Source organism: Rhineura floridana, chromosome 3 (genome assembly GCF_030035675.1).
Source record: "Rhineura floridana isolate rRhiFlo1 chromosome 3, rRhiFlo1.hap2, whole genome shotgun sequence".
NCBI lineage: Eukaryota > Metazoa > Chordata > Lepidosauria > Squamata > Rhineuridae > Rhineura > Rhineura floridana.
The window spans coordinates 131,638,209-131,662,174 of NC_084482.1; the positions used below are offsets into that span (position 1 = coordinate 131,638,209).

General features: G+C 41.4%; 1 protein-coding gene across 3 annotated transcripts in view; it reads right to left on the reverse strand.

Annotated features, from left to right (window-relative positions):
• DNAH1 (dynein axonemal heavy chain 1) overlaps nt 1-20,777 on the reverse strand; it is a 220,996-nt gene extending 200,219 nt beyond the window's left edge. The window contains exon 1 of one of the 3 annotated variants that reach the window (XM_061617932.1): nt 20,587-20,777. The gene's annotated coding sequence lies outside the window, so the exon portion shown is untranslated. Of the gene's footprint in view, nt 1-20,110; nt 20,136-20,586 lie in introns of those variants that run through there. The other 2 variants (XM_061617931.1, XM_061617930.1) reach the window with 2 other exon arrangements.
• Nucleotides 20,778-23,966: the final 3,189 nt, after the last annotated feature.

Here is a 23,966-nt window from a genome sequence, read left to right on the forward strand (position 1 = left end):
CCTGCTAAAAGAGAAAAGTCAAGTACTTCAAAAATTGAAGGACTATGTTAGAATTGTGTCCAACAAATTTGGCAGAAAGCCACAGATCATAAGATCTGACAATGGAGGAAAATATGCGTCCAGGGCTATGCAAGACTTTCTCTGTGAGGAAGGCACGGAGCACCAGACTACAGTGGCCTACAACCCAGAACAAAATGGGGTTGTGGGACACATGAACAGGACTCTTGGACAGATGATTCGTTCCTTGTTGGAAGATGCACAGTTACCATGAAAGTACTGGTGAGAAGCTGCGGTTACTGCCACCTACCTGCAAAACCGAGTTTCTGCATCTGCAACCAACAAAGCGCCATTTGAGCTTTGGCATGATAGGACACCAAGTGTGTCTCACCTTCATGTATTCGGGTGCAAGGCTTTTGTGCACATCCCGAAACAAAAGAGGTCAAAACTTGACAACACTGCCAGAGAAGTAATATTCATTGTATATTCTTCAACGCAGAAGGGATACAGAGTAATACATCCCAAAACTGGCAAAGGTGGATTATACAGAGCTGTCCACTTTGATGAAGGAAAGCACACACACTTACCAGAAGGGGCGCCACAGCAAACGGATGACAGCAAAATGGAAGAAGAAGCTGAGTTATTCTTCTACCACAAAAGGTGTAACAATAATATACCTGCAGAGGAAGGCAAGGAGTCTGAGCCACAAGAGGCAACAGAGCCAGAAGAGGCAACAGAGCCAGAAGGGGCAGCCGAAGTGCCAGCACCCAGACACTCTGAACGCACCAACAAAGGTGTACCACCAGAGAAACTTGCTTACCTCGTGAGAGATGAACTTCCAGAGCCAGAGAGCTGGAAAGAGATTGAAGCCTTACCCAAAGCTGAAGCTGAAAGGTAGAGGCAGGCAGCCAAGGAAGAGCTGGAAGCTCTACACAAAAGTAAAACTTGGACACTGACCAAGCTTCCTCAAGAAAGGAAAGCTGCAGGCTACAAGAGGACATTCAAGAAAAAGCCAGATGCTAAAGGAAGTGCTGAGAGATACAAGACAAGCCATCAGAAAATGTCTGTATATCAATACTGTTACCAGGCCAGATGTGGTGGTAATTGTGGGATACCTGTGCAGAAAAACCAGCTTGCCAACTAAGAAGGACTGGGAAGCAATAAAGAGAGTGGCAAGATATCAAAAGGGCACTACAACCATGAAACCAAAGCTACCAGCTACCTAAGATGCCAAACTAGTGAGATATGCAGAGGACTACTCAAGATGGAGTATTGTCCAACAGAAGACATGACTACAGAAGAAGCAGTTGGGCAAAGTCAGACATTGCAAGCTGCGAGACAAGATGAACCTTGTGAGCTGAACCAAACACTCGTTGAGAAGGGGTGTTGGAAGTGGGGCAAGAGCAACTCCTGTTTTGTTCTTTTGTTTATGTTCCAGAAGGGAGATAGAGTCAGGGTCCTCCAGATGGATAGGCTTGATTACCTTTACCTGTGATGCTCTGACTGACTTCCTTCCATCGTTAAACTGATATGTCTTAGGGAAGCTTATCTGCCTCTCCTCCTTCTGCCCTTTCCTCTCTTCTCTTCTTCGACTATCTGAGAGAGAGGAGACACCTTTGTCTCTGCTTTCTCTCTCTCCTGAGCCATGAGCGCAACTCCCAAGCCTGGGCATTGCACCTCCAACTTAGTTAGTTAGTTAGAACTAGGTATACTTTCTATCTGCTATGTATTTCTATAAATAAAGTAGCTTTTCTTATTTTACTAAGTGTTAAGTCTCAGTGATCTCAGTGCAGGGTAAAAGCTTGCTTTCTTAGGTAAACGCACACACTGGCACACGTGCATTTCAGACTGCTGAGTTACTCTGCTAACAAATATACAAATTTACACAATAACACTGCCAAAGTAGACACTGCTGGGCTAGATGGACCAATGGTCTGAGACAGTGTAAGGTATGTTTTCATGGTAGGGTTATCATCTGCCTAACCCAACTGGCTGAATGGATCACAGATCCTAAAGCAGGGCTGGGTTATTCAATGTACTTTTATCCATGAGATAAATAAAGAACACATAAAGAGCTATCTATCTAAAACAGTAGGCATCCTTGAAAATACATAAGAACATAATAGTCTGCTAGATCAGGCCAATGGCCCATCAAGTCCAGCATCCTGTTCTCATAGTGGCCATCCCGATTGGTCCACTGGACTCACCTGAAGGGTGATTTTACTGGATGACAGTCCATCAAGGCATCTCCCTATTCCTACCAACCTATGGGAAGCACACAAGCAGGAGTAAGTACAACCAAGTGGTTCCCATCAACATGATAGGCTGCAAAGTAGCCCATGCATGACTCACTGTGGCTCAAGACCACTTTAGTTATCATATATGCTAACCCAAATGGAAATCATCTCACACTTCCAAGTTTTTGTCCTCAGCTAGGACCTACACACTCCATTCATGTATTTAAGAAGTATCCATTCTGAATCATCTAATCCATTTGACTCCAACAGTGGCCAACAGATTTCTCCTAACAATCATATCAGTTTGTCAAAAATGCATTGCCTTCTGCCAATAGAAGAGCTTTCCTCCCACTCATTCATTTTCATTGGCGATCACTCATGACCAAATAAGATTGTCTTCCAAGATAAGGTCTTTAATGGTGGGTCCATAAGTGACTGTGGAGGCCAATCCACACAGCCTCCCACAGTGAGGACATAGGTTTCCAGATGAAAGATAGTTGCAATGAGGATTTGCTTGACATGCCTTCCACTTAGCTCATTTGCCCCCTTTCGCCCTGTACTCATGCTTCTTCAAAGTCCATAGCACCTTTGATAATAGCTGACCTCCATTTGGGATATTCATGGGCCAAAACGTCCCAGTTCTCGATGCTCATGTTACATTTTTTTTAGATTAGCTTTAAGAACATCTTTAAACCTTTTTTTGCTGTCCACCAATATTCCGTTTTCCACCCTTAAGTTGGGAGTAAAGTAGCTGCTTTGGAAGACTGTAATCAGGCATTCAGGAAAGTTGATGTTGAAGGATCATTGTTTCAACACTGGTAGTCTTTGCTTCTTCCAAAACACTGACATTAGTCCATCCATCTTCCCAAGTAATTTGCAGAATTTTCCGGAGGCAGCGTTGGTGGAATCTTTCAAGAAGTTGGGAGTGGTGTTTATAGATGGTCCATGTTTCACAGTACAGTACAGTAAGGTTGGTGGTATAATGGCTTTGTAAATAAGCATTTTGGTCTCCCTGCAAATGTCCCAATCCTCGAACACTCTATGTTTCATTCGGGAGAATGCAGCACTCGCAGAGCTCAGACGATGTTCAATTTCAGTGCTTGTATAGAGAGATAGCTGCTAAGATAGGAAAAGTTATCAACGTTCTCCAGCGTCACGCCATTAAGCTGGATTGATGGTGCTACAGAGGGACTAGTTCACACCTGCTCATGAAGCACTTTGGGGTTTTTTATATTAAGCGACAGCCCAAGCTTTCTATATGCTTCTGCAACGCATTTGGGATAGCTTGAAGATCTTTCTCTGAATGTGCAGAGACTACATTATCATCAGCATATTGAAGTTCCATGACAGAGGTTGTAATTACCTTACTTTTTGCTTTCAGCCTACTGAGATTAAAAAGCTTTCAATCTGCTCGATATATGATTTCCATACCAGTAGGAAGTTTCCCCTCAATAAGGTGTAGAATCATAGCAATGTAAATAGCAAATAAGTTCGGAGCAATAATGCATCCCTGTTTTATGCCTGATCCGACTCTGAATGGATTGCTCTAAAAGCCACTGTTAGCCAAAATTGTAGCCGTCATGTTGTCATGAAGGAGTCGCAAAATATTCACAAATTTATCAGGGCATTCAGTTTTCAGAAGGATGGTCCAGAGAGTCCAATTCACAGTACCAAAGGCCTTAGTCAGATCAATACATGCCATATATAAAGGTTGGTTTTGCTCCCAGCATTTTTCTTGGAGCTGTTGTGCAGTGAAGATCATGTCCACTGTCCCCCTGGAAGGGCGGAAACCATTTTGGGATTTGGGGAGGATATCTTCTGAGATAGGCAGGAGGCGATCTGCAAGGATCCTTGCAAGGATTTTACCTGTGGTAGCAAGAAGAAAGATGCCTCGATAGTTCCCACAATCTGTCCTATCATCCTTCTTAAAAAGAGCGATAATTATGGCATCCCTGAAGTCTCCCGAGATGTCTTCCCTCATTCAGGTCTTTTTGATGAGCTTATGAAGTTCTTGTGAAAGTTTAGGCCCACCTTCTTTAAAGACTTCAGCAGGAATCCCATCAGGTTCACTAGCTTTGTTATTCTTCATTTGATTAATGGTTTTACTAACCATCTAAATTAGGGGATACTGCAAGCTTGTCTCCAGTTTGTTGTTGCAGAATTTGCAAGAAGACCTCACCAGCCACAACAGAGTTAAGATTAAGGAGGTCATGGTAATGCTCTTTTCAACGCAGTGCAATAGACTCTTTATACTTAAGAAGTGTGGTACCATCCATTGAATGTAAGGGATTCATACCATAATTTGTTGGTCCATAGATGGCCTTTGTGGCATTAAAAAAGCCCCATATATCATGATCATTTGCAAAATGCTGGATTTCTTTAGATTTCTTTATCCACCAGGGTTCTTAAATTCTCTAGTTCTTCGTTGGACCTCAGCCTTTGCACTGGCATAGATTTTTTTCTTAGCAGCACAGTCAATGTTGTTCTGCCATATCCAGGAGGCTTTCCTTTTCTTGTTGATGATGCATTCAATCTCAGTATCATTCTCATCAAACAGGCCTGATGTTTCTTAATTTGCTATCCAATAGTTTGTTCACATGCTGCTATAATGGAAGTCTTCAGTTTAATCCAGTGTTTCTCGATGTTTTTAGGTAGTTCTACAGGTAGATATTTCTCAAGCATTGTTTTAAAACAAGCTCGCTTAATAGGATCTTGAAGGGTGTAGATGTTCCTTTTACGCCTTGGTTTTCTTCCTTGGAGCCTACGTTGAGGAACAATATTAATGGCCATAGTGGATTGAATTAATCGGTGATCTGTCCAGCAGTCGTCAGCACTCATCATGGCCCTAGTGAGGAGTACATCATGATAATCTCTAGCACAGATAATTATATAATCCAGGAGATGCTAGTGTTTCGACCAAAGATGCTTCCATGATGTTTTAAATTTATTTTTCTGGTGAAAGAGTGTGTTTGAAATAACAAGATTATGCTCTGCAAATTTAGTCAGAAGTAGAATTCCATTCAGGTTCCTATTGCCAATTCCGTCTTTCTCAATGGTTTCTGGCCAAAAATTGAAATCACGCCCAACTCTTGCATTGAAATTGCCCAGGAGAGTAATTTTAACCTCCTTAGGTATCTCTGATAAGATGGTGTCCAGCTGGGTATAAAAAGTTTCCTTGATGTCTTCATCAGCATCTAATGTTGATGCATAAGCACTTAGAATAGTTGCCTGCTGTCTTTTTGCAAGTTTTAACTGGAGAGTTGAGAGCCGTTCATTAATGCCAATAGGAACTTCTGACAATATTTTTTTTAATAGCAAAGCCTACTCCATGTATTCGTCGATCTTGTTCAGGCAGTCCTTTCCAGGAAAAAGTATAACCTCCTTTTTCTTCCTTCAGTTGTCCTTCTCCTGCTCTTCGAGTTTCTTTGAGTGCTGCTATGTCAATATTAAAACATCTCAACTCCCTCGCGATGATGGCAGTCCTGCGTTCAGGACATTCACTATCTGTGTTGTCCAGCAATGTCCATATATTCCGTGTTCCAAAATCCAATTGTCTCTTGTGACTGCTAAGTGGTGCGACCAGGGTTCAAATCCCCACACAGCCATGAAGCTCGCTGGGTGACCTTGGGCCAGTCACTGCCTCTCAGCCTCATGAAAACTCTATTCATAGGGTCGCCATAAGTCAGAATCGACTTGAAGGCAGTACATTTACATTTTTTTAAGTGGTAATCCCACTGGACAGGGAGATCCCAGTCAGGGAGAGATGAGGCAGACTATGTTTAGGGCACCTTTTCTAGCCCCCTGCCCATACGGGGTGAGCAGAGTGGATCCTGAATAGGACTGCTCAGTCATGGATATAGGTGCCGAACTACTCTATTGCCTCGGTCCTTGAGCTAGGACAACTGACTCTGTATCTACCACCCATGTGCCGGTCCATGACTAGGGGCTTCTGGACTTTACAGTCCTGCCCCTGTCGCCATTCACCATTCGCCACAAGACTTTTATTTTGTTTTATTTTGGTTGGAAGCAGAGCTTGGAAAAGTTACTTTTTTGAACTACAACTCCCATCAGCCCAATCCAGTGCCCATGCTGGCTGGGGCTGATGGGAGTTGTAGTTTAAAAAAGTAACTTTTCCAAGCTCTGGAAGACGCCTGTGCTTGAATTTGTTTTATGTGGGGAGATCGGCGCACAACAATCAACACACAATCTTGACAGAAAAAGGCTTTGATCCAATGGCATGGATTCCAATTGGAAGTCTTTTATCTGTTGCAGCCTTCATCCACCTTCACAGCTGTTGTACATACACATTATTATCCTCCACTTGTTCTACTGTTGAGGACATTCTTGGATTGTTCTTTGTCTGGTTCTTCTCCCTTGACCTTACCGCCATGGGTGACTCTGCTGGGAGTACATGACTTCCGACAGCATTGCTCATAGGGTTCATTGGAACACTCAAGCCCACTCACTACTACAAAGTGATGATCCAGCGAGTGAGTTTCCTCCCACTAGGGCACTGCTGGGGCCTCCACTCCAGTGGAGCCCTCCCACCACCACCAGTTCTCCTCTGTGGGTAGAGTCCACAACACACAATTCTACCCTTCTCTTTTAATGTCCTGAAGTATTTTACATTCTGTAACTTTTTATTTGTGGTCAGTGGCTCATATATAAGCTATATTTGTATCCGTGTCATCCTATCCACACACCACCATCACCATCAGAGGGTTAGTATGCACTCTAAGTCTATGTCGGATTTAGGGTATTTTGTGTTTGTCAGTAGGTCAGTAATTACATTTTAAAAACTCTAAACATGAAAGAAGTTCTTTTCACAATAAAATGGAATCACGACTACAAAATTCATAGAGATATGACTTCAGACAAAACAAATGGATCTTTACAAAAACATTGGCTACTTTTCCATTGTAGGGATGTATTCCACAAAATCCCACTCAGAGTAGACTCACTGAAAAGTAATGAACCTAAATTGGTCATGTCTATTAATTTCAGTGGGTTTATTCTGAGAACTGGCATTGAATACCACCCATCCAAACCATAAGGACCACTAAAATTAATTCTTTAAAAAATCCTCACAACATAGTAAATGCTTAAATGTTTGATTTCAGCTTCTTTATTAATTAAAATAAACTCAGAAACTGGCTGCTGGGAGGTTTTTTGTTTAATTGTCTGGCTGTTGCTTTTTTCTTTGGTGATCTCCTCTAACAATTTCTATTCAGCTGTCAGGTTAAATGCAAGCACAAGCAATTATAATGAGCCTGGGTATCCAAGCTAGATAAAGATACTTATGTAAATAAGAGTGTTAATTAAGGGCTGCCCTCAGCATTCTGGCAAGAGGCTACTGCAGTCTTTTGTTGTGCAAAATTTAGCCCCCAAAGCTATTCTTCAAGTGCCCAACCTAACCTCTCACAGCAAGATTTTTTCTGATTGGCTGTAGCTACCACACATGGATGGCTGCTACATATGGGATGGCATCAGCAAATAAGGCTTGGTGATCAGTGACTGAGCAGATGCTGCCTTGTAATTATGAAGGTGAAATGGCAATAAAAATCAAAACATGAGCAAAATCTACATACCTTTGAGGGGTCAGCCTAATCTGTTTTGTGCAGGCTCAGTAAGTTAGCACTTTTGCCAAGTAACTGGCACAAAAAACTCTGTTCTCTAAGGGACCTTCTTAAAAAGTGGCTTTTTAAAATTAGTTCTATATATAATAGTTTCAGTCCAGCACCAGTTATGCTATGATATTCTCTCCCCATGGAAGAGAAGAAATCAGGTTTGCCTTTTTTTGCAGGGGGGAAAGGCATAATCTATCCTTTCAGCCTCTTTATTTAACAGAAAGAGAGCTAGCAAAAACCTTTTACTGTTTCAAAATAAATAAATAAATGACAGAACACTCATGAAATGTCAAAACATGTTTGTGAGAAGAAAAACGTCAGCTTGGTCTTTGACATTTTGTTTGTTAAAGGGCTGCATGAGCACTACCCTGTTGTAGGAGTACAGCAGAAGAGTACTGAAGTAAATACATAAAAACAATCTTAAAAACAAGTCACAGAATGGCCTAGGTACAGAAGGAGCAACTTTGCCTCCCTTCTCTAGCACTCAGATGTCTGCGACAGTTGTATAACTCCATTCCACCACCCTATGTTGCCTAACAACAAGGGATTAATCTGGCTGAGGAGTTCATATTTTCCCAGGACTGAGGTATCAGCACTTGAATTCTGGGAACATGTTATTTCCCCAAAAGAACTGTTACTGGGAGGACAAAATGTGGATTCCCCATGACAAATCCATAACAATTCTGCTTTGTCTATGCTAAAAAAAACCCTATTACTCAGAAAGGCTGTAAAAATTTGCTTTTTAACTAGTGTTTCCCAAACTTCTAACAGCTGAGACTCCACTGATTTTCTGAATTAAAAATGGAGGCATACTTTACCCTTAGACCTCAAAATATGTATTTTTACCACATTACAGAATAAGAACTAACCGTGCTCAGAGGACCCAACCTCCTGTGTTAGGAGCTGCTTTATACTAAACCAGACAGTTGGTCCATCTAGCTCACTATTGTCTACAATGACTGAAAGCGGGTCTATAGGGTTTCAGACAGGAGACTTCCCCAGCCCTACAGGAGATGGCAGGGACCTTTCACATGCAAATCATGTGCTCCAACACAACTTTTCCCCTTGATTCTGCTGCATCTCTGCATCGGGTGTGATCAGTTGATCCAATCACACTTAGGAGGCACACAGTCTGGCAGTTATACTTACAAGCAGTTAATCTCTGCAATGATCACCTTCAAAATCTATAGGGAATATATGTTGCTATAGGAAATATATATTGATGCCATGATGTCTGACTGAATAGTACAAACACCCTGAAGCTACAGCTCTGCATGAAGTGGGAATTACTGCTTTTCGTCTCCATGGGAAGTCAGCTCTGTAGCCTAATGACTCCACTGCCAATATCACCACAATTTGCTATTTCAGTACCGATCAAATCATATGTGAAAGAAACAGGGCAATCACGCTTATGAATGTCTGCATTATCCACTGCAGGCAGAATGTTTGTGTTACGGAACCTGATTATGTAAAGGTTAATTTGGAGACCAAAATGTTCAGTCTTCCTTGGTCTCATCCTTAAGTACTGCATCTGAACAATGACATAGGTTGAAAAATATTTCAAGCCAAAGGACCGCCATGATGACATACCTACACACAGGACTAAAAGCAGAACAACAACTCTCAAGCTCAGCCTTGTGTTTTAAAGAAGGCTAACAAGATTTTGAAACTGGACCATGAAGGTACAAGAAAGCACTGCATGTCTCCTAATTACCAACCATTCTTAAATGGTGCACTGGGCTACACTACGGTGCTGTCATTCCTTACAAAAGAAATTAATTAAGGAAGGAAAGGCTCCTAAAAACACTGATCCTTAGGAAATGCACAACTGGGAAGGAACTGCAGCTCAGTTGTTGAGTATCTGCTTTGCATGCAGAAGGTCACAGGTTCAATCCCTGCCACTGACAGGGAATTTTTTTGGGTTCTTGGACTGGGGGTCCTTGAAGAAATTGAAGACAAAGGCTTGTGGCAAAAAGGTAGGCCTTTACTCAATGCAAGCGTACACAGGGTCAGCTTCACCAGAGCAAGTGGCGAGGACTGCAATGTGGCACTGTCTGCATGGATCTTTTATACAGTTCCAAAACAAAGAAATTAGCACTACCCAATCAAGGGGCTACACAAAAGCATTACATGGAAGTTACACTGTATACATTATTTGCTAGCCAATCAGATAATATTAGGTAACTCTAATATCTAGTTACATTAACACTTGTACAGGTATACGCAAGCATATCTCCTATTCCAATTTTCTGTCTACTGGACTAATGTGACCATTATCCTACTGTCCCCTTGATTAATATACTTGACCCATGGACTAACAAGCATAACATTCCACCTTTGTTATTATTCTGACAAGCCTAATCAGCACATTTATTACTAGTAATACATTTGCTATATGCCCATTTGCTCCTAAACCAGCCTTTCCCAACCAGTGTGCCTCCAGATGTTGTTGGACCACAACTCCCATCAGCCTCAGCCAGCATTACCAATGGTCAGGAAAGATGGGAATTGTGGTCCAACAACATCTGGAGGCACACTGGTTGGGAAAGGCTGTCCTAAACAATATACGTATTAATCAAAAGTTAATCACACAACACCCATTTGTTCAGGAGTTCAGAAGTTCAGATTGAACTTCATTGCCCCACTGAAGAATGTGAGCACTGAATCTCAGGGGTATCACAGACCTGTGGGCCTATTGCTTTATTCCTTGCGATTTTATTATAGTTTTTAAACATATACCTTCCAATACCTATTTTATATATGGATATATAAAAATTCTTCATCATATCCTCCCTTTGAAGCTAGAATAGCTTCACACAAAGTTTGCTATATTTCTATTTTACTCAGCCTCATCCCTGTGGCATTCCTCCACCAGAGGAATGAGCTTGGATGGTACCAGCCCATAAGATTCTGGGTCAGGTTCATGAGGACTGTCAGGAACACTCTCTCTTTGGAGAGAAAGAGCTCCTGTAAAATGCCCTCCTCACGTTCGGCCTGCGTGAATTTCTCCTGGCTTCCACTCCCTGACTGAACCAGCGGAACTGGTAAGTCAGTGGGCTTTGGGTAGACCCAGGGGATCTTCTCCTCCATGGCATCATGACTGAGCCAGCGGGCTGTCTCAAAGGCCTCGTGGCCCTTCAGCATTTCTCACTTGGCAGCCTCAAGGACGAGGAGGTGAATCTCTTCTTGGTCTCAGATTATAAGGATGTGGGTCGGAAAAATCAGGGCTGCAGAGGTTACTGGTATCTGCGCTCTGATACCCACTTTCATCCAGGTCTTCCAACTGGGTCTCTGCAAAAGTGCTAGCCAGTCTTGATGCCAACTCGTCAGGGCAGGAGTCGTCCTCTATAAAATCTTCCAGGTCATCCCCAAGAAGATCTGGGATCTTTCCTGTAGCCCTTACCATGGCAATCAGGCCTGGATCAAGGCTTTCTTCTGTGCAGTAGCCTTCCTCTCCCAGTTGCTCTGCAATTTCCTCATCGGTCTCATCTGGACAAAAGTCAGTTTCCTTGGGTTGGAGGGGTGGTGGTGGTGCCTTCCTGCTGGTTAGGGCAACTGTTCTACGGGCATGGCTTGCGTGTATCCATGAGCCTCTTTCCTTCACTCGGATAGTGGTGTTAGTAGTCAGCAGAACTTGGGAGGGGCCTTCCCATCGGGGCTGGAGACAGTTCTTCTGTGCTCCTTCACGAAAACATAGTCACCTGGCTGGATAGGATGACACTGGTCCTCTGGTTAGGGCCACCTGGATCTATAATAAAAGGCCTTAGCACACTTATCAATACCTTACAATAGTTCATGACTATTTCATCATTTAAATGGAGATCACAGTGGGCAGGATTTACAGGGGGTGAAACTGGGTTGTTCCTCTGATGCTCATAAGGGAAAGGAGATACCAAATGAATCCCTTCAACAGTTTTTGTAATTGTGATGGTGTTGGCCTTTCTTATTCTTCTTATAATAATAATAATTATTATTGTCTTTATTTATACCCCGCCCTTTTTCCAAAACTGGAACTCAGGGCGGCTTACAACTAAAAATGGGTACATATAATTTGGACATATAAAAATCTACATTTAAAATAGAATTAAACTCATTACAGCATTAAAACAATTAAACATCTCCTAAAAATACCTAAAACCAATTTAAGAATAATGTGATCAAACCGTAAAACAATACGGGATACCTCTAGAAGTCCTGTCCTAAACAACTTCTACTACCCTTCGCTCTAGGGTAGGCCTCAATCCGTCCAGAATTCATGCATACAATAACAAGAACAAATTCACAACATTTTTGCAGTTAAATAAAATCACCCTGAAAATTTACAAAAGGTCCCCATGTCCTCTTGTCCTTACAGCTGGGCTTGGCAAACAGGGCAGGTGTGGCAATATGATGGGCCACAGCTGGAAAATTTGGAGCATGCCAATCTTGCTGTTTTGCATGTATCATTATCGCTTTTCTAGAACGGGCCACACTGTGATGCACTCCAGAAAAACAGGGAAGAAGGACCATGGGCACTACCAAGCACCTGTCTGGATAGCCTCCAAATGGTCCAGGTGCAAGAGGCACCCTGCCAGTCTCCATTTGTCTTTTTTAGAATCTGGGGCCTAATCTTTAATGGTTGCTATTGAAGATTGGATCATGGTTGAGAGATTAACAGAAGTGGTTTGAGGTGTAAAAACTTCATCACAAGGGATTTGATGAGCAACACATTTGACAATAGCAGTTCCAAAGGCAGTAGCGAAGCATCCCGAAGAGCATTTACATATGGGCCATTGCTAACCTTTTACTCCCTCTAAGGTAAGGAAACCACGTTTCCAGAGTTGCCTATAAATCATGCACTGTACCAGAAGCATTCTATTGCAGGTGTAGGTGTTCTTGCAACTCTGTAATGAGAAAAACCACAAGGTGGAATTCTCCCTTCGCCCTGCACAACTTTTAAAGATACAGAAGACCTCTTGGTTGCCAGGCCTCCAAGAGGTCTTCTGTATCTTTAAGAGTTGTGCAGGGGGAAGGGAGAATTTCACGTTGTGGTTTTTCCCATTACAGGGTTGCAAGAACACCTGCACTTGGCTGACCTTCTCTTCTCCTAAAGATACAGGATCAGTCTCAGGCCATGGACCTGGCAACCCTACCCAGCACCTAATAGACAGGTAGGAGTAGAACCACTGAAAAGACGTGATCCCACTCCCAGCCTTGCCAGGCAGTCCAAAATGATACCATGGTCAATAGTATCAAAAGTCATGGAGAGGTCCAAGAGAATCATCATTCTATCTCCTGGAAATTGTAATGGAAATTGTAATGTAATAGCGCCATCAAAGTAGTTTCTATCCTGAAGACAGTCCAGGAGCAATATTGAAATAGGTCCCGATAATTTAGGCTTGGGGAACACTCTTTTGGAACACAAAAAAAATCTAAAATAATACAGAGTGAAACAGGATGCTGGACTAGATGGGTCAGTGGCCTGATCCAGCAAGGCTCTTCTTATGTTCTCATGTTAACCCTCACTTTATAGTCAATCCAGCAAGTGTATGTGTAGCAAACAGAAACACATCTGGTTTGATCCTCAGTCAATAACTTGGTAGAGCTTGCAAACTAGAATGTATTTTAATTTGTGTTTTACCCCTGGTTTTGTCAGTTTTCAAGACTCTGTAACCTTTTTTTAGCTACCAGGCAACTTTCCCCCCCCAAAAAATCTATTTCATGATTTAAATTGACATCTCATTCCTATATCTACATCCACAGGAAGTGATATACACAGTGGTAAGGCACCCAAGCTATATAGTGGTCCTATATTAATTAGGCTGAGTCAGCAGACTCACATTCTTCCATTCTAATGAGGAATTGAGTAGGAATGAGTAGGTTATAGGGCTTATAGTTAGAAAATGGTTCAATATATTGATTTGAAACTTCACACTGTAGGAGAGGTATGTTTGAGAATGGTCCATGCCAAATTTGGGGAAGAATGGATACGAAATGGCTTGTTTTGAATGAGTTTAAACTTTTAAAGACTTCAACAAGTTGACATATAGTGTGGTTTTTCTTCCACAGACGTTGCCAGGATGTTTTTTCCAGAAAGATTTCTCTTTTGTAACAATGTATTTTGTGAAATGGATTGTTGTATTAGGTTAAGGGGAATACCTGTTTGCTTTTGTCCAATAATAATACTAATACTAATATTGAAATGTAATCAAATTCAATTAACAAACAATCTTTCTGTTTAATATTTATGTTAAGGAATGTTCACTCAGGCTCCAAAATGATGGGAAATTGCAGCTGTTAAGGGCCATGCCCTTAACAGGCACATTATTGAGACAATATGGATATGGTATGGTAACTTATGATGTGGTTAATTCAAGCTTTACCACAACTTTGGGTATTTGTATTGTGGAATGGCAGCTTCAGTTGCACAACAGCATCAGTTACATAGACTCCAGGGAACATACAAATCTGGAACACAGGTCCACCTCTCTGTCACTTACAGACATACATCTCCAAAGAAGTGGTGAAGCTTGAACTAAACCCAAAATAAGATAGCTCACTGTGAATTGTTTGCAAGGCACTTCAAGGGTAAAGCTGCTGACCTCTGTAGCAATCTTGACATTACATCCACATTCACTGTAGTCTGCAATGAGGTATCCAGTGCAACATCTGCTGCAACTTCTTGGGACCAGTATCAGTTAAAGTAGCCTGGGGACATAGACAAGGTGCTTGCAATATTGCAGCCAGCAATATGTCTCCTCGGTTATTGCCCTTTTTGGCTTATTATTACTTACCAAGGGGTTATGACCAAGTGGATCTGGGTGTGGTCAACACGTCCTTCCAAGAGGGAGTGGTCCCAACTACCCTGAAAGAGGCAGTGACCCAACCACTCCTGGGAAAAAAAAACACCCTGGACCCATTGGTTTCTGACAGCTGGCGCCCAGTCGCACATATGCCCTTTTTAGGGAATCAAGAGGGTTGTGGTACAACAAGTACTCTTGGATGACACAGATTATCTTGATCCATTTCAATCTGGGTTCAGGCTTGGCTATGGAACTGAAGCAGCCTTGGTCACCCTGATGGATGACCTTTATTGGGAGAAGGACGGGGAAGTACAACCCTGTTATTCCTACTTGATCTCTGAGCAGCTTTTGGTATTGTTGACCACAGTATCCTTCTGAGCCAACTTGGTGAGATGTGTATTAGAGGCACTGTTCTACAGCAGTTCCAATCCTATCTCGGGGCTTGGTTTCAGAGAGTAGCACTGAGCAGTTGTCTTTCAGCCCCCTGGCAGTTGTGCTGTGCAGTGCAAGGTACCATCTTGGCCCCAATGCTGGTTAACATCTATATGAAGCTGTTGGGAGTGGTCAGATCTGGGGGAAGGTGTCAGCAGTACACTGGTGATAACCAGTTCTATTGCTCTATTCCTTTGTGATATCTGAATAAGGAAAGGCCATGCAAGCCCCGGATGCTAGAATCAGTGGTGGTCTGGACGTGGGCCAATAAACTGACTCTCAATCCTAGCAAGACAGAGACCATGTGGGTAGATGGTTCCTCAGTCCAGATAATTGATCACTGCCTGCTTTAGATGGGTTGTCCTCCCTCTAAAAGAGCAGGTTCATAGTTTGGGGTGCTTCTGGATCCATCGTCACTAGAGGCCTAGGTGACCTAGGAGTGCCTTTTACCAGCTTTGATTGGTAAGACAGCTGCAGCCGTTACTGGACTGGAATAGCTTCACCACTGTCATCCATGCACTGGTAACCTCCATGCTAGAGTACTGTAAAGCACTCTATATGGGCAGCCCTTGAGATTTGTCCGGAAGCTGCAGCTCACGCAACTGCTCCCTGGGTTAGGCTATTGCCAGCATGTTACCTCGCTGCTGAAAGAATTGCACTGGCTGCCAATTAGCTACTAGGCTGAGTTCAAGGCACTGGTTTTGGTGCATAAAGCCCTATACAGCTTGTGATCAAGATACCTAACAGACTGTCTCACCATTTAAATACCCAGTCAAGCTGAGGGCCTCCTGCAGATACCATCTTATAAGGAAGTTTGTTCTGCGTAACATAGGTGGCACTGACATTCTGGAATTCCCTCCTCTTAAATATTAGACAGGCACCATCTCTTTTATCTTTTCTGCGCCTACTGAAGACTATCTTTCAACAAACCTTTTAAGTAGAGACTTTATCCCAGTCTGCATCTGTATTGGAATTGTTTTTTAAGATGTTTTGTTTTTAAGAAGGTGTTAGTGCTCCAACATCTATTTGTTGCCCTGGCTCGCTTTGGGAGTAAGGGCAAAATATAAATTTAATGAATAAGAATAAGGTACCAAAACCACCTCCGCACTGCCTAAATAACGTATTAAGGCTGTTGCTCTTAACAGCTGCAATTTCTCAGCATTTTGGAGCTTAGTGAACATGGAAACACAACATGCAAAACTGTCCACTGAATGTGGTATATAGATGATTGCCAAGCTCTGCCTAGAACTGAAACAACCTACGCTGTTATAGATTGGGGCTGGACTCCATTAGACAGCTGTCAGGTGGAAGTGACTAATTCACCTATCCATAATGGATCTGAGTCTTCACTGCTGTGCAGCTGGTACAGTCATTGGCACTTTACTGAAGTTCTGTGCAATCACCAAACTCTATTCACCAATTAAAATAAACTCCTACTTGGTATCCTGATCAAAAGAATGTCCATCTGTCAGATGCATAAGAGGAAGCATTAATGCTAAGTCTTTACTATTTTGAAATTGGCACAGACTTTTTAGAATACAGGAAAAGAAAACCTGGCTTGAAAATAATTGATCAAATACCTATTTATTGAACTCTTAACAATCTGTTTACTAAGCTAACTATCTAGAATATGATTTAAAAACAACAACAGAGGGAGTCAGCTCAACTGTCCTTGATGGAGGGCTGCCACTGCAGCTGTTCTTAGGGATAGGCTGGGATGTTTTTGTTCTGCCAGAACCTGGGCCAGTTAAAAGGTGGCAACCCTACTACAATCATGTTTTTTGGATAAATTTGCCCCTTCCCCAGAATCCTAGGCCAAAATTCGCCTGATCCAAGGGAAAAGATCTTGGCTTCTTGATCTTGCTGAGCAATTCTCTTAACAGAACAGAGTGAAAAAGGTTTTCTAATTCTCACCAAACTAGTTTTGGGTCTCTTCAAATGTGTTATTCTATTGCTGGTAGTAATTTCGTGCAGCTGGGCTTCAAAGCTAATACTGAATACACTGTTGTATACTGTACTGATACTATGTGAGTAGGTGGTTTATATAAATAAATAAATATCATACGAAACAGTTACTCTGTAAAATTTCACAAGAATGCACAGATGTTTGTACTCAATGTGCTATGTCAGAGGAAGGGAGGTGTCCTTTCTAGAAGGATGCCTAGAATAATTTTGGAGGAAAGATGAGTTTCAAAGGCACAGACTGCCTTTCATCTCCAACTGGCTGCATAATTATGTTTTACACCCATAAAAAAGTCTGCCCCTAGATATTCCTGATCTTATTAAAGCGTAGAGAAATATCTTGCTCACCTAAAGTAGGTTAGTAATGTGTCCATGCTTTATGAAATACATTACAATCTGATTCAGAATAAACCATTTAAAAAACACTTAACTGACGTTAACATTACTGTTTGCTCCTACTGCTGATCCATACGTTGCATAACCAAAAGCATTAATCAAGATATACCATAAGTTCTTCAACATCTCAAAAGCACATTTTCTGGATAGGTTGGAGTATTATTCAGTACAAGTGCTGTTTAATGACACTAAGAGAAATGAGATCATGCTATAATGGAAATGTTGACACAACATAAATCACCTGTGCTATAATGGCAATTTCAATTTCTCAGTCAAAGCCAGCTTACATATCTGAGACATTAAACATTCACACATTTTTCTTACATCCTGGCAAGAGCTTTTGATCTATAGCTTCAGCTTCATCTCTTTGATTCAACATTTCAACCAAATGGGCTAGGAAAACCATTGCTTTTTAAAATGAGGTTCAAAATGACTCAATGGTTTTAACAGGCAAAGAAAAAATAACTTTAAAAAAATCAATCCTAATAACAATAAAAAGCTGAAAAGGGCAGCATCAGATTGGCCAACAGAAAAATCTGAGGGAGAAAAATATCCTGTCTCTCATTTTCCATTCCTAATGTCCCATTCATCTAGAGTAAGCAAAATGTGCCTGATTTTTTTTTAAAAAAAACCCTCTTTGCACTCAGAACTCCAAATATTGGTTCTAAATATAATACTAGATACAGAAACTACATCACATTATTCTAAATCTCTTGTGATTCCATGGAGAACACCTAGAGTGCGGCAGCTGTGAAAAAGGAAAATTCCATACTAGGTATCATGAAGAAAGGTACTGAAAATAAAACTGCTGGTATCATAATGCCATTATACAAATCAATGAGGCAGCTGCATTTGGAATACTATGTACAGTTCTAGTTGCCTGACCTCAAAAAGGATATTGTAAAGTTGGGTGTTAGTACAAATTAAACCAGAACTATCACTAGAAGCTAAAATGATGAAACTAAGGTTATCATACTTTGGACACATCATGAGAAGACATGATTCACTAGAAAAGACAATAATGCTGGGGAAAACAGAAGGGAGTAGAAAAAGAGGAAGACCAAAGAAGAGATGGGTTGATTCCATAAAGGAAGCCACAGACCTGAACTTACAAGATCTGAACAGGGTGGTTTATAACAGATACTACTGGAGGTCGCTGAAGGCACATAACAACAACAAAAGTTGGAAAAGGTTCAAAAAAAGGGCTCAACCAATATGATCATGGGGATGGAGCAGCTCCTCTATGAGGAAAGGTTGCAGCATTTGAGACTTTTTAGTTTAGACTCTAAACAGCGAGTAAGATGTGACGTGATACAAGTTTATAAAATTATGCATGGCATGGAGAGAGTGGATACAGAACTTTTTCTCTCTCCCTTATAACACTAGAACTCATGGACACCAAATGAAGCTGAATGCTCAGGAATCGGGTCAGAAAAAGAAAGTACTTCTTCACACAGCACATAGTTAAGTTATAGAACACGCTCTCAGAGGCAGTGATAGCCACCAACTTGGTTGGCTTTCGAAGAGCATCGGAAAAATTCATGGAGAATAGCAGTATCAAAGGCTGCTAGCTACAATGGCTCTGTTTTGCTTCCACAGTCAGAGGCAGTACGTTTCTGAATACCAGTTGCTGGAAACCAAAGGGGGGGAGCGCTTTTGTGCTCAGGTCCTGCTTGCAGGCTATCCATGTGCATCTGGTTGGCCACTGTGAGAACAGGATGCTGGACTAGATGGGCCAATGGCCTGATCCAGCAGACTCTTATGTTTTTAGGATGAACCTTTTTCCAAATCTAGCATCAGAAATGTCTGAAAGAACATGTGGAAAGAGCATCTAGTTTCCCTTTGAGAATCAAAGAGGTTTTGCCCAGGTTTTATCTAAATATAATTGTGTGTACAAGGAAGATTCAACTTTACAATCCGTTTTAATATCAGGGCTCAGCCCCAGCCTATGGAAAGTAATCACAGAGAGGCTTGAAGATATGCAGAGCATGATTCTGTCACTACTGAGCAACTACAACCTGCCCCCAATTTGGAATCTGAGAAAAGAGCTTCCAGAAAACCTTTCCAAAAAACTTTTCAAAAAACCCTGCAACTTGTCCTCTTAGATATTAAACACTGAAGTCACGGACTATGAATTCACATACTATGGTAAAAAAGACTGTGTGGAACCTTTCCACACTCCAGTGTTGGTGCTATAATCCTAAAGCAGAAGCAGATCCCTGAAGAACCAATAATAAAATAGCACAGAAGATTCCTGTGTCAACATCACCTCTCCAAGAGTGCAAACTATCTCCACACAGATGGGCAGGGGATAAAGGTAGGGTCAATACAGGCAGCTAAAACCCTGAATGAGAAATATTAAAAGCTGCTGTCAAAAAGGCCTTTTATTTTTTCATACCTAGAGCAAAAACTAAAACTAAAACATTGCCAGGAAAATTGTAGCTTTTGTTCTAGGTTGAAAAACACATAGAAAGAATCAAAGGAAATCAGCAAAACAGGAAAATAGACACTCAAACATATTGTTGCCAAACAAAAAAATAGGATAAAGATCAGAGAAAATTTTTTGTAGTAGTATCTTTATATTTTATATCTGTAAGCTATGCATAAAGAATGTATAATACAGACAGCATTATTATGAAATGGTCTAAAAACAATTATAGTACAAGAAAAGTACAACCTTCTCCTGTCCCCGTGGAAGTGCTGAAAAGGTCACAAAAATGCATGGGCAGCACAAATCTATGCAAATTTACTCAGAAATGTCCTACTAAGTTCCATGTGGCTTACTCCCAAGAAAATAGGCATATGACTGAGTACAGCGGATTCCCAGCAAGTGTAAAGCAGGAAGTTTAAACCCATGACGTAGGTTCCTTATATGTGACAAGTTTAACCCACACGCAAGTTCCCTATAGGAAAAGTGTGACGTGAGAAGCAAATGGATCACAGTGGATGGATCCTTTCCACAGCTCCGGCCAGGGGATCTTAGAGAAACCATGGAAACGACCCAGACGCTAAGACTTTCTAACGCCATGTGCATTCCCACCCCATCCCCGTCAGTCATACCCTTTGGGGCCACCTCACAGGCCTCCCCCATGTCCCACTTCCCCCCAGGCCAGACCACCCAGTAAAAGGGCAGACAGCACCAAGCGTACGCACCAAACTCCCTGGGTTCCCCCTTCTGCGCTGGGCAACCGCTTGGTCTCCAAGCCACAGACGCCTGCAACGGTTGCTATGGGGATTAAACCATCCCAGACCGCTGCGGGAAAAGACGCAGTTACACTTTTCCAAAGTAGGAGTCCTTTGTTGTTGTTGTTGTTATTACTTCTTAGAGTTTGTCTTTCCCTTGTCTTCCTTGTCCTCACTGTGTTTGATATTCCAGTCTGCTACATTTCTCTTTTCCTCCCCCCTTCCGGGAGCGAGAAATTGGTTGCGCCCACGGCAAGCGAACGCTCGTAGACTGTTGGGAGAGTGGAGGGGGTTTTTGTTTTGTTTTTGCTAGAATGTCTCTTGTTTCAATCCGGAAGTTCGGTTTCCTTGCGTCTCAAATAGCGAGACGATTCGACGGTAAACCATGAGGAATGTTGTACGTTAGATAGCCAAGGTGTGTGTGTGTATGTAAACAAATCTTTTCACACACACAACATAATAAAAAGCTGGTGAAAAGAGCCAAATACACGAATTAAAACCGATTTGAAAATGTTTTTGCTTGCAATAAATGGATAAATTTCTAGAAAAGATGCATTGCCCTATGATACTGCAAACCCGTCTCCCGTAATAGATTTGGAACTATGTAGGAAGATCGTTAGGTCTGGTGTGAGCCCTTTATTGAAGAGTGTGCATCTTGCCTGAACTGCCTGCGGTTGGTAAATGATTCTGAGCGGCCTTGAACTCTTTGTACTGCAATATTACCCGCGTCAATCCTGGTAGAAGGTGCGATGCCTGTCATTAGAGATTATCCGTCAATGTCTTGGTTGTGTGATGGGGCCCTGAACAGTTTCAAGGTGATGACTCCAGCCCTGGTGTTGTTGTTCTTGGGTTATGCTATATATGATCTACTCTGAATTCAACCCACTTGGGAGATGCCTTTAGAAAATATCTGTGTTATGCTAAAGATTTAAAAGGAACAATATCATATAAATGCAGCAGTGACTGCCAGCCAGGAAGATCCGTGTTGATTGTCAGTGTAAAGTTTTTTTACAGATAACAAATTAAGCTTTCAAGCATGCTAACAGTAATAATAATGCCGTCTACCTTGCATCACAAAAGCCACACAGAGCTATGGCACTTTAGAAGCTTAACTAAAAGTGCAATCCTACATATGCCTGCATTCCCAGAAATAAGCCCCACTGGCTGTCCAGGATTGCAGGCAGGGAGTTTCCCAGCCCTACCTAGAGATGCCAAGGATAGGACCTTCTGCACACAAAGCAGATGCTCCACATCCCTTTCCCAAGGATGTAGGAATGCAGTGTTATTACAACAGTTATTTAATTAATTCCATTTATTGATTTGATTGATTTAGTTCATTTATATGCTGCCTTTCCACGTGAATGGTGCCCAAAACAGCTTACAACAAACATCCACTTATTATGAAAATACAAAACATTGTGGGGCAGGGAGAGTAGGAGAGAAAGCTGTTTACAAAACATCAAGAAATTCAAATAGGACAAAAATCAACAATTTAATAAACAAAATAAATTCAATATTACAAAGGAAATGATTTAAACTTAAATATGCAAGTACAAAGCAACAAGACAGTTAACAGGCAATAAAGTTCCAGCTTTTGGTACTGGTCTTATTGCATCCCAGGAGTTTCAACAGACTAGCCTAAATACAATCCAGTGGCAAAAGGTCTTCTCACCAGGCTAGATTACTTACAGCTGGCTCCCTCATCTCTTCTCCAGAGGAGTCTAAGGCTGCTTTTAGACATGAGGTTTATTGCATTAATTTAACAGATTAAAATGGTAACGCTTCTGTCCCGATTTCTAAAATTCCTTTCACACTGCAATATCTGTTGCATTAAGGAACAGTAGCTTTTTCAGCTAATATACTGGTATTTCATGCAAATATTTTTCACATGGGTGGCTACTGCTAGCCGCACCTACCCCGGAATACTGGTACAATCTTCATCAGGCAAAAAGAAAAAAGCACACCTACAAGGTGGGAACACACTGCATGCTGGGATGCCTGTCATGTGAGTGGCTGCAGCTAGTGAAAAACTCCCATGATTTTCCAGGTTCCCAAGCTTGCAAACGGATTATTTCTTGTATCATTTATCCTGAAAATTAGCACTAAACTTCCACTATATTCCATTAGAATTCCAGAACTAGTTTGTACGTGGTGTAAAAGATCAAATATAATGCACATATTACCAGGTAAGAAATCGTCAGAATAACAGAATAAAGTGTAGTCTGAAAGCAGCCTAACAGCAGTGAAAGGAAAATTCTAGGGAGGGCAATGATGATGAGTCCTCCTAGAACCTCCACTGCTTTATGAATCACTTCCCGTAAAATATCTCCAAGCAATTTCACAATGAAAACATCACCAATAAAAACAAACAGTCACAAGCTATGCTTCAAAGATCACACAAAGTGGACTGGGAAAGTAATAGGTATACATGGTTTGAGATGAAATGGAAGCAGCAACAAAAAAAGGCGAGAACTAAAGATAACTGTAATAGATCAGTTATGCAATAGTCGTGTAATGAGTAAGTAATGAATCTCACCTGAAATTCACAAACAAGCATGTAAACAAATGTCTCCATTTAAGTCTTTGGTCTATGTATGGATATGAAAGTTGGACAGTGAAAAAAGCAGATAAGAGAAAAATCAACTCATTTGAGATGTGGTGTTGGAGAAGAGCTTTGTGCATACCATGGACCGCAAAAAAGACAAATAATTGAGTGTTAGAACAAATTAAACCAGAACTATCACTAGAAGCTAAAATGACGAAACCGAGGTTATCATACATCATGAGAAGACATGAGTCACTAGAAGAGACAATAATGCTGGGAAAAACAGAAGGGAGCAGAAAAAGAGGAAGACCAAACAAGAGATGGATTGATTCCATAAAGGAAGCCACAGACCTGAACTTACAAGATCTGAACAGGGTGGTTCATGACAGATGCTACTGGAGGTCACTGATTCATAGGGTTGCCATAAGTCGTAATTGGCTTAAAGGCACATAACAACAAAAAGTAAATACTGAATCAGGTGCAAAGGGACAAGTTTTGAAACTTATACTATCTTGTTGAATAAATTTATTTATTTATTTATTTATTTTATTTAATTTATATACTGCCCTAAGCCCGAAGGCTCTCTGGGCGGTGTACAAAAAGATAAAAAAACAAGCAATGTATAAATACAATAAATACAATAAATCAAGAAAACAAAACAAACAAACAATAAAAGAACCAAACAACATCCAAAATACAAATAATGATGAAAATGCTATTAAAACACACTTTAAAATGCCTGGGAGTATAAAAAGGTTTTCACCTGGCACCGAAAAGATAGTAGCGTCGGCGCCAGGCGCACCTC